Source organism: Peromyscus californicus, unplaced genomic scaffold (genome assembly GCF_007827085.1).
Source record: "Peromyscus californicus insignis strain IS unplaced genomic scaffold, ASM782708v3 Scaffold_19__1_contigs__length_69161282, whole genome shotgun sequence".
Lineage (NCBI taxonomy): Eukaryota > Metazoa > Chordata > Mammalia > Rodentia > Cricetidae > Peromyscus > Peromyscus californicus.
In genome coordinates, this window is record NW_026294491.1 from 26,673,842 (window position 1) to 26,687,280 (window position 13,439).

A 13,439-nucleotide genomic window follows, 5' to 3' on the forward strand; every position below is an offset into this window, starting at 1 on the left:
TAGTGAACTATGAGGGAACTCTAGAGAGTTGACCAACCCAGGTCCACCCCAACATCCACCCCATCTGTGAACTGTTGAAGCCTGCGAAGGGAATGAACCTACGGATCCAAAACAGCAGGATATCCATGGCAACTACATGATGTGTGAGAGGAGCCCCAGTGAGAGCCCATTGTCAACGGTGTGGCAGAAACCAGACCAAAGGGTCCTGGCAATGAACACTTGCAAGTAAAGACAATGGACTGAGGGTAAACTGGGTGTCTCAACAGGCCACACTACAGCTTCCGGAAGACTCTTTTTCTTTTCTTTCTTGTTGTCATTTTTTTGTTTGTCGTTGTTGTTTAGTTTCTTTGTTTTGTTTTGTTTTGTTTTTAAAAAAAGTTGGTTTTGTTTTGGGGGAAATTACAAGGGCAGAGGGTGGATGCAAGGGGACAGGAAGATAACTGGGATTAGCATGCATGATGTGAAATCTACAAGGAATCAATAAAAGTAAAAAAAAAATAGATTCAAGAGCTGGGCATGGTGGCATGCACTGGTCATCCTAGCACTCAGGAGGTAGAGACAAGAGGATCATGAGTTTGAGGCTAGCCTGGGCTACATGAGACCATGTCTCAAACAAACAAAAACTGAAAAATGAGGGGTTTGGAGAGGTGGCTCAGCAGTTAAGAGCATTTGCTGCTCTTCCAGAGTTCAGTTCCTAGCACCCACATTGGGGGATTCATAATCATAACCACTAGTAACTAGCACCATGGGATCCAATGCCCTCTTCTGGCCTCCGAGGGCACTGCACTCACATGGCAGACACACAGACATACATGTACACCCAAATAAAAATAAGTCAAAAAACGGAAGGAAGGAGAAAAAAAGTTAGGTATGCCGGAATGGGTCTAAATATAATAAACATTTTCCAACAATCGAATTGTACATCACTTTTTTGTTTGTTCTTTTTTTTTGAGGAGTCTCGCGATGTAGCCCTGACTGGCTTGGAACTCACTCGGCAGACCAAAGAAATTGCAGCAACCCTTTCACCCCAACCTCCTGAGTCCTGAGACTCAAGGCATGTGCCGTGTCGCCATGCCTGGCTGCATAGCAGTTTTACAACTTACATGTGAGTTAATTTAAACTAAATTAAGTGTAAAATTCAGAGTCTCAGCTGACTCTCATATCAAGTGCTCCACAACTGTGGGTGTGTGGCTAGCATAGAACTATACAGTCTTACCCAGAGAAGGGGCTGATGAGTGGGAGATGAAGGCTGGCGTGCAGGAAGAGGGAAGGAATCCTGGTGTGTGTGTGTGTGTGTGTGTGTGTGTGTGTGTGTGTGTGTGTGGTGGGGGGATCCTGACAGAACAGGGACCAGTTGTGGAAGGAAGGGTTTTTGAAGAGACAGACAGAATCCCACAATCCCATCGGACAGCACAAGTCTGGTTCTCATCAGGAGAAGCCTGCTGGCTTCCCCCACAACTTAAGGTCCTGTCTACTAAGGAAATGACAACCCTGAGCCTCTTGTGTAGAACAGAGAGTGAGTGCTCTGAAATGTGGGTCCCGTCTAAGGCCAGCCCAAAGCAAAGGAGCAGGGGTACAGGCTGGACCTGAATGGGCTTGGGCTCTGTGGGCAGGGAGTCCTCCCTCTCCACTTCCTGACCCAGGAGGTTAGGTGTGCAGTACTTATTAAATAATTTCAAAGTTAGGTCCCCGGGTTCCAGTTCCACCTCTGTCAACTTCTTGCCATATGGCCTTGAAGAAGCCAAGTTTGAGTGGGGGGGTCCAACTTAATAGACGGGGCTTGTTTTTCGTGCATGAGATCTTAGGTTGGATTTTCAGCACTTAAAAAAAAAATCATTTCTTTGAGGTCAGTTTTCTCCTGTGGAAAGGGAAGAAAAAGAAAGGCATGTCATGAAGTCTGTGGAATGATGGGTGAGGACCTGCTGTCCTCCCCGGGTCAGGCTCTTTTTCTACTAGAAATGGGGAGTGTCAGGATCATTACTGAGCTGTCAGAGTGAATTCATCTGAGTGGCTAGGGGTCCCCTTCTAGGTCTCCACCATTTCCCCTGTGTGACATAGAGCCAGTTCAACAGAGGAAGTCATGATGGGGACCTGCCACTCCCCCAGATGCCAGAGCAGGAAGTAAAGTGACTAAATCTGAATCAAGAGCTGTGAGGTCACCCTGGTCCTTGGGGTTACTCAGAGTGACACTGGGGCACGCCTGGCAAGAGTCATGAACTGGGCTCCAGGAAAGTGGGTGGGGCTGGAAACCACCTAGGACAAGGGAACTCCAGACGGGCTGGCATCCCTGACTGAGAGCATCAGGCAGGGTCCGAAAGTCACCTGGGTAGATGGAGCAGTTTGGAAGGTCAGCAGCTCTGACTTCTCCTTTGAATCAGCAGTACTCTAGAGCCAGGTACACTGAGCTCAGGGGCCCAGGCTTCCTCATTTCTATTCCGTACCCAGGCCTTTGCCACACTAGGTCCTCTACTGGGGAGCCAAGGCAACCCCCTGCCCGGCTGCTGGCTCTAAGTCATTCTGCTGGATTGTGTTCCTAGCATAGGACAGAGCTCTTCTGTTCACTGCCCTATCCCCTAGACTCAGCTCATGGCATACAAGGAGGGCGTGGTCGATGCTGTGTGGGATGATGGACTTCCCAGGACCTGGATGAGTCAGTCCCAGCTACTCATTGGCTGAGGCAGGATGATTACTTGAGTCTAGGGGTTTGAAAGTCGCAAGGACAACAAAGCAAGATTCCATCTCAAAAATATAAAATAAAATAAGGTAAGGCACAGGGGCAGAAGGATCCTGGGTTTGAGGTTAGCTTGGATCTCACAGACGGACCTGATCTCAAAGTGGGTGGAGAGCATTTTGGTGGGGATGTCTCAGTGGGTATTACCTGAGCTTGGTCCCTGGAACCAAAGGAGAGAACCAGCTTCCCAAAAGTTGTCCTCAGCCATGGCGTGGGAGGTGTGATACCCTCCCCCAGACACTAATAATTAATGCAATTTAATAAAAAAAATCAAAATTGGACTTGGTGGGTGTTGGCTCATGCCTGTAAATACAGCATCTGAGAGGTGAAAGCAGGAAGATCAGAAGTTCAAGGCCACCCTCACCTTCATAGTGAATTCAGCACCAGTTTGGGATACATGAGACCTTACCTCAGATAGAAGAAAATAATAATAAAAATATCTAGTTAGGCACCCCTCCTCATGTGTGTATGTGGTATGCATGCATGCGTATGTGTGTGGGTGTACATGTGTGTGGAGATCCAAAGCGGATGTCAGGTATCTTCACCGGTCACTTTCCACTTTATAGAGACAGAGTCTCTCCGTGAACCCAGAGCTCACCAGCTCCAGCCAGTTTAGCTAGCCCACTTGCCCCAGACTAGCTAGATCCCCGGTTTCTGCCTTCTAAGTGCTGGATGGCCACCATACCTGCCCAGGTTTCATGTGGGTTCGGGGGATCTGAACTCTGATCCTCATGCTTTATCATGGAGCCATCCCACCAGCTCCTGAGTGGGTCCTTGAGCATTTCTAACATTTGGCTGCAGGCAAGCTCTTAAGAGAGCCTTGTCTCTGCTTCGGCAGCAAAGATCCAGGAAGAACTTCACAAGAAGGCAGGGAGGGTAGGCATTTAACTGACCCGAAGAAGTTTCCCACAAATAAGCTTCAGGTCCAGCTTGGGGACAGGTCAGCTCACAGAATAGGAAACTGAGGCCCAAGAAAGTCATTCTGAGACATCCTAGGAGACTTTTCAAGCGCTCAGTTGCCTTCTCAGTCTGCACGGCTATCTGTTGCCTAAGGAGTTTCCATGCACAGGTCCTGAAGCTGGCCGGCCTGTCTTTGTCCCTGCCCTCAGGGTGGCCTTCCGCACTCCCTTCCCTGCTCGGTTCCTGGTGGTGGAAGCAAGCTGAGAGGCAGCAAGCATGGCTGCCGCTTGTAACTGGGACTTGAGTCAAGGAGCTAGAGGCAGTGGTGTGTGTGTGTGTGTGTGTGTGTGTGTGTGTGTGTGTGTGTGTTTATGTGACCGTACAGCGCTTGTGTCTCTGTGTGTGCACCCACACCAATCTGAAAGGACCTACTGGGCTCTCCCTGCATCTCCAGCTAGAGGTCATCCAGCTTGGCTGAGAGGCTCAGCTCTGAAGTGAGGTTAGAGTTAGCCTTGGGTTGACCTTGGGTCAGTCTCTCCCAGTCTCCTAAGGAAGAAATGGAAGGCTTTAATAGCTGTAGGCAGTTAAAACATGCAGCACAGCTCCCACCCCACACACTCAAGAATAGAAACAGGGGCTGGGGCAGTGTTGGGGGTGGAACCCAGAGCCTTACATAGTCTAGATAATTGCTCTACCACTGAGCTATACTCCCGGCTTGTTTGTTTAGGGACTGTCAGCTCTTTTTGGCGGGGGCTGGGGGTGGGGGGGATGGGGGGAATGATTATTTGTTCTGGTCTTCCTGGGTTTTACTTTTGTGGGTTCTCAATGGCTTAATTAATGAGAAAGGAGAGAGAAGGTTAGAAGACGAGACAAAAGGAAGGAAAGGTCAAAGTTTGTTCCCAGGAGCTCCCAGCTTCCGCTCCTCCGCCATGCTGTCCCTGCCTCCAGCACCCACTGAGCCGACTCTAGGCTCTGGCTAGGCTGAGATGGTCTGAGATGGGAATGCTGGGCTGGAATCCTGAAGCTGTCACTCACCAGACATCTGAACATTAGCCACCTCCACATTCCCCTCTGTGCAATGGGGTGGTCGAGCAGCCTCCTGCATGAGCCGAAGGAGGTGCCGGTGTCCCTGTTTACATCTGTACACTAAACACTAATCAGTGCTGTGTATAGTCGGTACACTAAACACTAATCGGTGCTGTGTAGGGTCTGGAACCAGACTTCCTGCCCTCTTGTCTCTGCTTTGTGGTTTGGAGACTTTTGGCAAGCCCCCTAATCTCCTCAGGCCTCAGTTTCCTGCTCTGTAAGACAAGGACAATGAAAGCATCCGTCTCAGGAGTTGTGAGAATTAAATGGAATGATACATGAGGAGCTTTTGAGGGCTAGTGACAGCGAGCACACATACACACACACGCACACACATATACACACACACACTCACTCTCATTGGGGGGATTTGGATAAATTCAGGACATATATCTAAACAATAAGTGGTTTAATCCCAACTCTCGGGAGGCAGAGGCAGGTGGATCTCTGAGTTCAAGGCCAGCCTGGTCTACAAAGCAAGTTCCAGGACAGCCAGGGCTACACAAAGAAATCCTGTCTCAAAAAAACAAAAACAGCCGGGCGGTGGTGGCGCACGCCTTTAATCCCAGCACTCGGGAGGCAGAGCCAGGCGGATCTCTGTGAGTTCGAGGCCAGCCTGGGCTACCCAGTGAGTTCCAGGACAGGCGCAAAGCTACACAGAGAAACCCTGTCTCGAAAAACCAAAACCAAAACAAAAACCAAAACCAAAACAAAAACAAAAGAAAACAATAAATGGTGTTTGTGATAACAGAGCTTGCCCTTGCGGATTCTGTAATGTGTTTCACACTAATGTCAAAGAACGACATTTGCTATTCTAGTTCGGCATGTCGGAGACTAAGGCAGGGAATCACTTTAGGTTCAAGACCAGCCTAAGTTACATAGTTTGTTTAGAGGCCGGCCTGGACTATACAGCAAGAATAAATCTGCTATATTATCTTAGAGACTATTTAATCTTATCTGCCTAATGACAGAGTTTTCAGAGATACAGGCAGACAAGGATATATGTAAGGTTTGTAAGGGACCTGGGAAATCCCAGTAGCTGGCTGCTATAGAAATTCCACTTTGCTGCAGAGACAAAGAGAAAAAGGAGAGCAGTTTGAGACACTGAATATTCACCCTTCTGCTTGGAAGCTAGGAAGCAGCTGGCTCCCAGGATAGCTCTAACAGTAACCAACCATGGGGGAACCTTCCAAGGCCTGTAGGCAATAGCTAGGCTCAGCTCTGGAAGGCTTTGATGCTCTCCAGGCAAGAAGAGGAGCCGCAATGGAGGTGTGGACTGTAGTGGGAACAGAAAGAAGAGCTGGGGACTGGAGGTAGGGGTGACGAGCTTCACCTCCAGGTTTTTGGTGCCAGGCCAGCTCCCATTAAGGACAAGTGCTGAGTCTGTTGAGTCAGTCTTTTTGACATTTACATCCCATCTTGCCACGCAATCCAGCCCGTGACCTGTCTTAACTTCTCTGAACCACAGCCTCCTAGTCTGCAAAATGGGCGGGGAGTGTCCAGGGGCTTTTTTTTTTTTTTTTTTTTTCATCTTTCCTGGAGAAAGGAAGGGCTGTTTGGGACTGTCAAAAAGGTTGATCAGAACCCAGCACTAAACCTGCCAGCCTGACACATGCTGGGGCCTCCCTGTTTAGCAAGGAGAACTGTCTCCAGGAAGTGAAGCCCAAAGACCTCTGGGTAGAAGCTTCTCTGGCTCTGGTGGGGTTCAGCTGAGCATCCTGCCTGACCATTGAACATTATAGGCCACACCAAGAAACCTGTGAGTGTAGTCGGGCAGAGGTGGCACATTAATCCCAGAACTCCGGAGGCAGAGGCAGGTGGATCTCTGTGAGTTCAAGACCAGCCTTGTTTACAGAGCTAGTTCCATGACAGCCAGGGCTGTTACACAGAGGAACCCAGTCTTGAAAATGAAAATAAAAATCAACAAAATAAAATTATTTCATGTACTGCTACATTGTGTGTGTTGTGATGATAATGATAATGTGGATGATATCGATGACTGAGACAGGGTCTGTTGTTTGTTTTTGTTCTTTCAAGACAGGGTTTCTCTGTGTAACAGCCCTAGTTGTCCTGGAACTGGCTATGTAGACCAGGCTGGCCTTGAGCTCAGAGATCTGCCTGCCTCTGCCTCCCTAGTGCTGGTATTAAAGGCTTGTGCCCCCACCACCGGGCAAGATCGTCTTATGTAGCCCTAGCTGACTGCAAATTCTATGTAGCCGAGGATGTCCTTGAGCTCCTGTGCTGAGGTTACAGGCATGCATTACTGTGGGAGACCATGTTCAGGTTTCCTAGTGGCTTTACCCAGCAGGTCTGCATAGAAGGGATGATTGGACCACGGGCCTGAGTGCAGGTATCTGAGAAGGTCTGCACTTGGCTGTGCTGGGGGGGGGGGGGAGGTCTTTTGCTCCACCCCTTGGCATTCCTATAAATACCCTGGGGCAGAGACAGTTGGGGCCTATTTGGAATAGGTTCCAGGCCCTCTCGAGGCTATCTTGTATTTTCTATCTTTTTATCTCCCCTCTATACTTCTAATATTTCCTGCTGCTTCTACTCAAGAGTACTCTGGGGAAATGTGGGGGTGGTGGGTAGCCCCTCCACTTATTACCACAACTAGTTTTACGTTGTGGGGTTCGAATCCAGGCATTGGATTCAAATTCATGCATGCGTGGCAAGTACACTCTACCAACTGAACTACATCCCCAGCTGATTTAATTAATTGACCAACTTATTTAGTTAGTTACAGGGCTGGGGATGGGGTCCAGGGTCTTGAATGTGCTAGGCAAGCTCACCACCAACAAGCTATCCCTCTGGCCCTTAGGATTAATCTTCATGCTCCTCACCTTTTTTCCTTTGATTTGTGAGACTTGCTCTGTGTCCCTAACTGTCCTGGAACTTGCTGTGTAGATCAGGCTGGACTTGAACTTGTGGCAGTCTCCCTTCCTCTGCCTCCCAAGTGCTGGGATTACAGACATGAACCACACATGCCCCACAAGTAATCAAATGCACTTTACAGCTAAGGAAAGTGGGGTCCTGTCCAATGTCGAGTCCAGGGTTCACCCCAAGCAGAGGCGTATGGCTCAACCTCTCCCCGGGGCACATGTGTGAGCTCAAGGACGTGGGGAAGTTACACTCTCCCTTCTCGAAAGAACGGCTTTATCTTTTCCATCTGTCTGACAAAGGAACTTTGCCGAGAAAGCTGGCGTCTCCTTTTTGATCTTTCACATAGCCAAGACTGGGCCACCAGTTCCTGTCGGTTAACCCCCTAGAGAGAGTCTGACGCAGTTTGACTAAAGGAAACCACCAGTCTTGGCACGAACCATCCTTCCGGTCAGGCCGCCTGTGGTCGGGGTGGGGTGGGGTCAATGCTGGGAATGGCATTGCTTGCCTCCCCCCAGATACCCACCAACTACCGCCTGGACACAGGGCTCACCTTGAGCCTCAGTGTCTTCATGTATAATGTGGGTGAAGGGAGCGTCCCTCCACTGCCGGATCGTGTTGCGGGAGCTAAAAACATTCTTAGGATGTTCATGCCCAGGATTAACACGAGATAACAGGTGTTGACTCCTCCTTCGCCCCTGGGAGACACAGAGAGAAAAGGAAGCTGTAAAAAAGTCACACAGAGGCGAGGGCATAAAGATTCGAACCAGTCACCGGGGTTAGTGAGACCCTCACCACCTTCCTTTACACTCTCCCTCCTCGCCTGACCCGCGGCTCTCCAACCTTGGAGCTGCTCAGCCTCATTTATCCGTTTAGGTTGCTGGGAAGAAATCCAGACTCCTACCCATCCCCTGCACCCCGCTCACCGTGGGGAATATCCCGCGAGATGCCGCCCCCGAGCTCCAGGACCCCACTGAAAGCCGCCTTAGAGTTAGCTTGCGGGAGCAGACCCGCACCCAGCTGGGTCTTACGTAGTCTGTTTTTTGATTGGTTCCTCCTGATGGCAGAGGGTGTCAACTTCAGTGACCAATGAGAAAGCTCTCAGGGAGATGTGGTTGCTACAGCAACAGAGAGCTGAATCTGGTTTCCCTCATTGGGCCTAGAGCCTGCTCTTCCCAGGACCCGCCACACAGTGGTCACATGCTCTACTGTCGGATGGATGGGGAAATGGAAGTTGGGGGCCTACTAAAACACAAGCCCTCGAGAAATGCCAACTGCGGTTGAGCCTCTATGCCCAAGGCTGATCAGAGCAGGCTGCCTGGAGGAGGTACTCAGCTTTCCAGGTCTTCCTCCTGGAACAATTGAGGAAGATGTTGTACTCCTGGCACCCAGGACCTGCGTGGACAGGGTTCTCTGCCCTGATGACCTTGGAGCTCTGTGGTCCCGGCATCCTCAGGCAGAGCCTTCTGAAAACAAGATAAATAAAGATGCTTGCTATCAAACCTGACAAACTGAGTTCCATTTCGGGAAGAACAGACTCCCACAAGTTGTCCTCTGACCTCCATAAGCATGCTTGGCAGCTTGCTTCCCGCAATTAATAAACAGTACAAAAATTATTTTATATTTATTTTAAATTCAGAGAATGGACCAGGGCTGGAGCTGCTCGAAAATTCTTGCCGGGTGTAGTGGTTCACATTTTTAATCCCAGCACCTGGGAGGTAGAGGTAGGTGGATATTTGTGAGTTCAAGGCCAGCCTGGTCTGCATAGTGAGCTCCAGGGCAGCCAGGACTACATAGAGAGACCCTGTCAAAAATGTGGGTGGGGGTGGAGGACACTTGTTCTTTCAGGGACTCTGGTTTGGTTTCCCGCACCCACGCGGGTGGTTCCGTCACCTATAATTCCAGTTCCAGGGTATCCAACTCTCTTTTTTTTTTTTTTTCGTTTTTCGAGACAGGGTTTCTCTGTGTAGCTTTGCGCCTTTCCTGGGACTCGCTTGGTAGCCCAGGCTGGCCTCGAACTCACAGAGATCCACCTGGCTCTGCCTCCCGAGTGCTGGGATTAAAGGCGTGCGCCACCACCGCCCGGCCCAACTCTCTCTTTTGATCTCTGGGCACCGGGCATGATGCACATGGTACACATAAATACACGCAGGCAAAGCACTGACATGCATAGAAACAAATAAAAATATATTTAAAATACCCTAAGAAGCCTGGTGTGGAGCAACAAAGCAGACACAGGACACAGCCACCCAGGCTGACACAAGTGGCCATCTCACTGAAGCAGTTGCTTACCGTACCGGGCAGATCAGGATGTGGCAGCCAAGACCCACCCAGGGCAGGGAGGGGACAAGATTGTGGGTCTCATGCTGCCCTCAGTCCTGGGCCAGGAAGAGAAAACCAGGGGTCAGCAAGGCCATTGGCCTTAAGGCATCTTGCACTGGCCTTACATAGAGTCATGTCCGGTGCTGGGCATTCATTAACCTGACCCTCTTCCCAGGATGAAGGAAGGTGACCAGGTTCATTGTCTTTAGCTCACAGATGAGGAAGGTTGGCAAAATGGCTTACCCTTGGGCCCTGGGGCCTGGCATTTGGCCCTGGCAGGGTTGTGGATGCCTGTAATTTCTTGTCGTAGCTTCTTGTCAAGGGGAGCTCTGTCCCTGTCCTCGCTGAGGATGCTGGGATACTGACCCCATGGTGAGTGAGGTAGAGAGAATCCTGCCTCTCTGTTGGTCTGCAGCCCTAGGAGTTCATCCTCTTCTGCTGTTCCAGTGGAAGGGCCTGGTTGGTCCTGGGAGGCTAAGAACGGATGTAGCCATTTTCCTCAAGCCCTCTCTGGTCTCGGGCTAGCACTATTGAAACAGGATGGCTGTGACTGTGTGCCTGTAGGCGTCCCTGGAGGACATGGCTTCTTTCACTCCCATGTGTCCCTGCCTCCCGTCTAGGGCCCTAGCACATAAGGGACTCAGGGACCTTTTTCTCTGCAAGGCCTCTTCAACTCCCATACTGAGAGGAGCAGAGGCAATCTGCTTGAGAAGTTGTGAGTTTCTGTCACTGGCTAAGAGGCGACTCCTGAGTGACACTCCAGGTGGATCCAAGGCAGGGGTGGAGTTCTCTACTTGCCTCTAGTGTGGGGGAGGAGACTTCAGGCCTCCCAGGCCATAAATAGGACACTTGGCCCTGCATGTTCAATGCTTTGGTGGAACTCCAAACTGCCAAGCTTGGGGGTGGGGGTGGGGAAGGATGGAGAGAGATTGTTCTCAAAGCCAGAGAGGATTGCATTTGCAGGCTGGATGCAATCTGTTCAGTCCCCCACATTGTCCTGATGCTCCCCTCCTCCGAGACTTGAACTCTCATTCTCTAACTGGGTTGTTCTCCTACGGTGAGCATTTTCTCAGACACCTTCCTGATTTCTGCCCTAGCTGGGGGCTGTCTGCAGCATTGGTTACTCCATGATTGGTTGATTTCACCCGGGTCTCATATAGTTCAGGCTGGTCTCAAACTAACTATCTAGTCAAAGGATGACCTTGAGCTCCAGACCCTCCCACCTCCACCCCCCACCCAGTGCTATGATACCATGCCTGGTTTATACAGAGCAGGAAGGGCACCCAACCTAGGGCTTCGGGCGTGTGGGGCTCTAGCAACTGCACTACTTAAAAACAATGCTGCCGGGCAGTGGTGGTGCATGCCTTTAATCCCAGCACTCGGGAGGCAAAGGCAAGAGGATCTCTGTGAGTTCGAGGCTAGCCTGGTCTACAGATCTAGGACAGGCACCAAAACTACACAGAGAAACCCTGTCTCCGAAAAACAAAAAAACAAACAAGCAAACAAACAAAAAAAACCAGAAACCCTGCCTCAAAAACAAAACAAACAAACAAAAACAATGCTAAATTTTGTTGTAAGTTGACCTGGCTATAAGCAATTAGATGAATGGATGGATGGATGGATGGGTAGGTAGGTAGGGTCTCTCTGTGTAGTCCTGGCTGTCCTGGAACTCACTTTGTAGACCAGGCTGGCCTTGAACTCACAGAGATCTGCCTGCCTCTGCCTCAGAGTGCTAGGATTAAAGGTGTTTGCCATCACCGCCCAGCTATGATGTTTTTGAAACCTAGAATTAATGTTTGGTTTTATTTTTTCCTAAATGCACTACATTTTAATTTGAGGGCTGGAGAGATGGCTCAGAGATTAAGAGTATTGACTGTTCTTCCAGAGGACCTGGATTTGACTCCCAGCACCCACATAGCAGCTCACAACTATCTATAAGTTCCAGGGAATCCAATGTCCTCTCTGGCCTCTACAGGGACCAGGCATGTATGTGGTACACAGACATACATCACACACACACACACACACCCACACCACAGTGTTCATGTGGAGATCAGAGGACAACCTTAGGGTTGGTTCTCTCCTTCCACCATGTAAATCCTCAGGACAGAACTCAGGTCATCATCAGGCTTGGTGGCATCCACTGTCACCTCTCTAAGCCATCTTACCAGCCCTGCTCTTGTCTTGTTTAAAATTATTTCAGCTGGGTATGGTGGCCACGAGCCTCTAATCCCAGTACTCCAGAGGCAGAGGTAGGCAGATCTCTGTGTGTTCGAGGATAGCCTGGTCTACAGAGGTAGTTCCAGGACAGTCAGGGCTACACAGAGAAACGCTGTCTTGAAAAAGACAAAAATCAATAAAATGAAATTATTTCATATACTGTTACATTGGAAATGGTCATATATAATGGCACAGCCAGGAGACCTGGTTAACACTTGGTAATAATGACAGGAGGGCTGGCAAGTTGGCTCAGTGGTTAAGAGCACTGGCTGCTCTTGCAGAGGACCTGAATTTGGTTCCCAACACCCACATGGGGGTCCCCAACCATCTGTAACCCCAGTTCCAGGGGATTAGATTCCTCTCTGACTCCCGTGGGCTCCTACATACATGTGGTGCACATACATACATTCAGACTTGCACTTACATATAAAATTAAATATATACTCGGACATAATGATAACGGGGTCAGGGGCGGGCTGGAGTGTTACTCAGTGGCAGAGGGCTTGCCTGGCATGTGCAGAGAGCCCTGGGTTCCAACCCCAGCATTGCAAACTGATAAAAAACGACAGCCTTCCCACAGGAGCATGTTTTATGCCTTTCTACACATAGGACCCTGTTTCTTACCTTTTGAGCATTGCTAGCCTCGTTTTACAGAGGAAGAAACTGAGGCTGAAGAGTGATTGAGACTTGTACATAGTGAGGACTTTGACCAAGTCGTTGGTGGTTCCTGACCTGGATAAAGGGAAGGTGGAAACAGCCTCCAACCAGACCTACGAGAACCACAGGGTAGAAGCTCATCCCATGGGGAGTTAGGATTAGACATGAGGAAGGACTTCCTGGCAAGAAATGTTTAGACATCAGAATGAGTGTCTGGGGAAGGGTGTGGAGTGCCTGCCTTCGGAAGTCCTCAAAACAAGATAAAGGCTTGCCCAGCTGGGCTCATTCCATACTGCCTGAAGGCAGGGGAATGGACTAAATGACCTCAGAGGTCCCTTCAACTCCAAAATTAGTGTACCGTGCTATCAAGGTAGCCACCCTTGACACTCCCCCGCAAGCAGCTGTTAAGCAAGGAAGACATGTAAAGACTTTAACTTAAGGGGACCGAGGAAACATTGTCATGACCCCGGGCCACGGGAGGGAGTGGCTAAAGACAGCCTCATATGCAGAGGGCTGGGGGAAGGGGATGGGGGCTGGAATGGTCTCTCTTCTGCCCGCTCCTCTCCTCAGTCATCCCTCCTCATCCAAGGTAGGGTGTCCAGGATGTGGCTAGCTCCTCTAGGCTGTGCATCACTTAGGGCTGCTC

General features: G+C 50.0%; 1 long non-coding RNA gene across 1 annotated transcript; it reads right to left on the bottom strand.

Annotated features, from left to right (window-relative positions):
- Positions 1–1,098: 1,098 nt before the first annotated feature.
- LOC128114726 (uncharacterized) lies at positions 1,099–8,625 on the bottom strand. Its single transcript, XR_008219870.1, has 3 exons — positions 8,521–8,625; positions 8,148–8,292; positions 1,099–4,177 (listed from the first exon to the last, which is right to left on the bottom strand). It is a non-coding gene; the product is annotated as an uncharacterized LOC128114726 (long non-coding RNA).
- Positions 8,626–13,439: the final 4,814 nt, after the last annotated feature.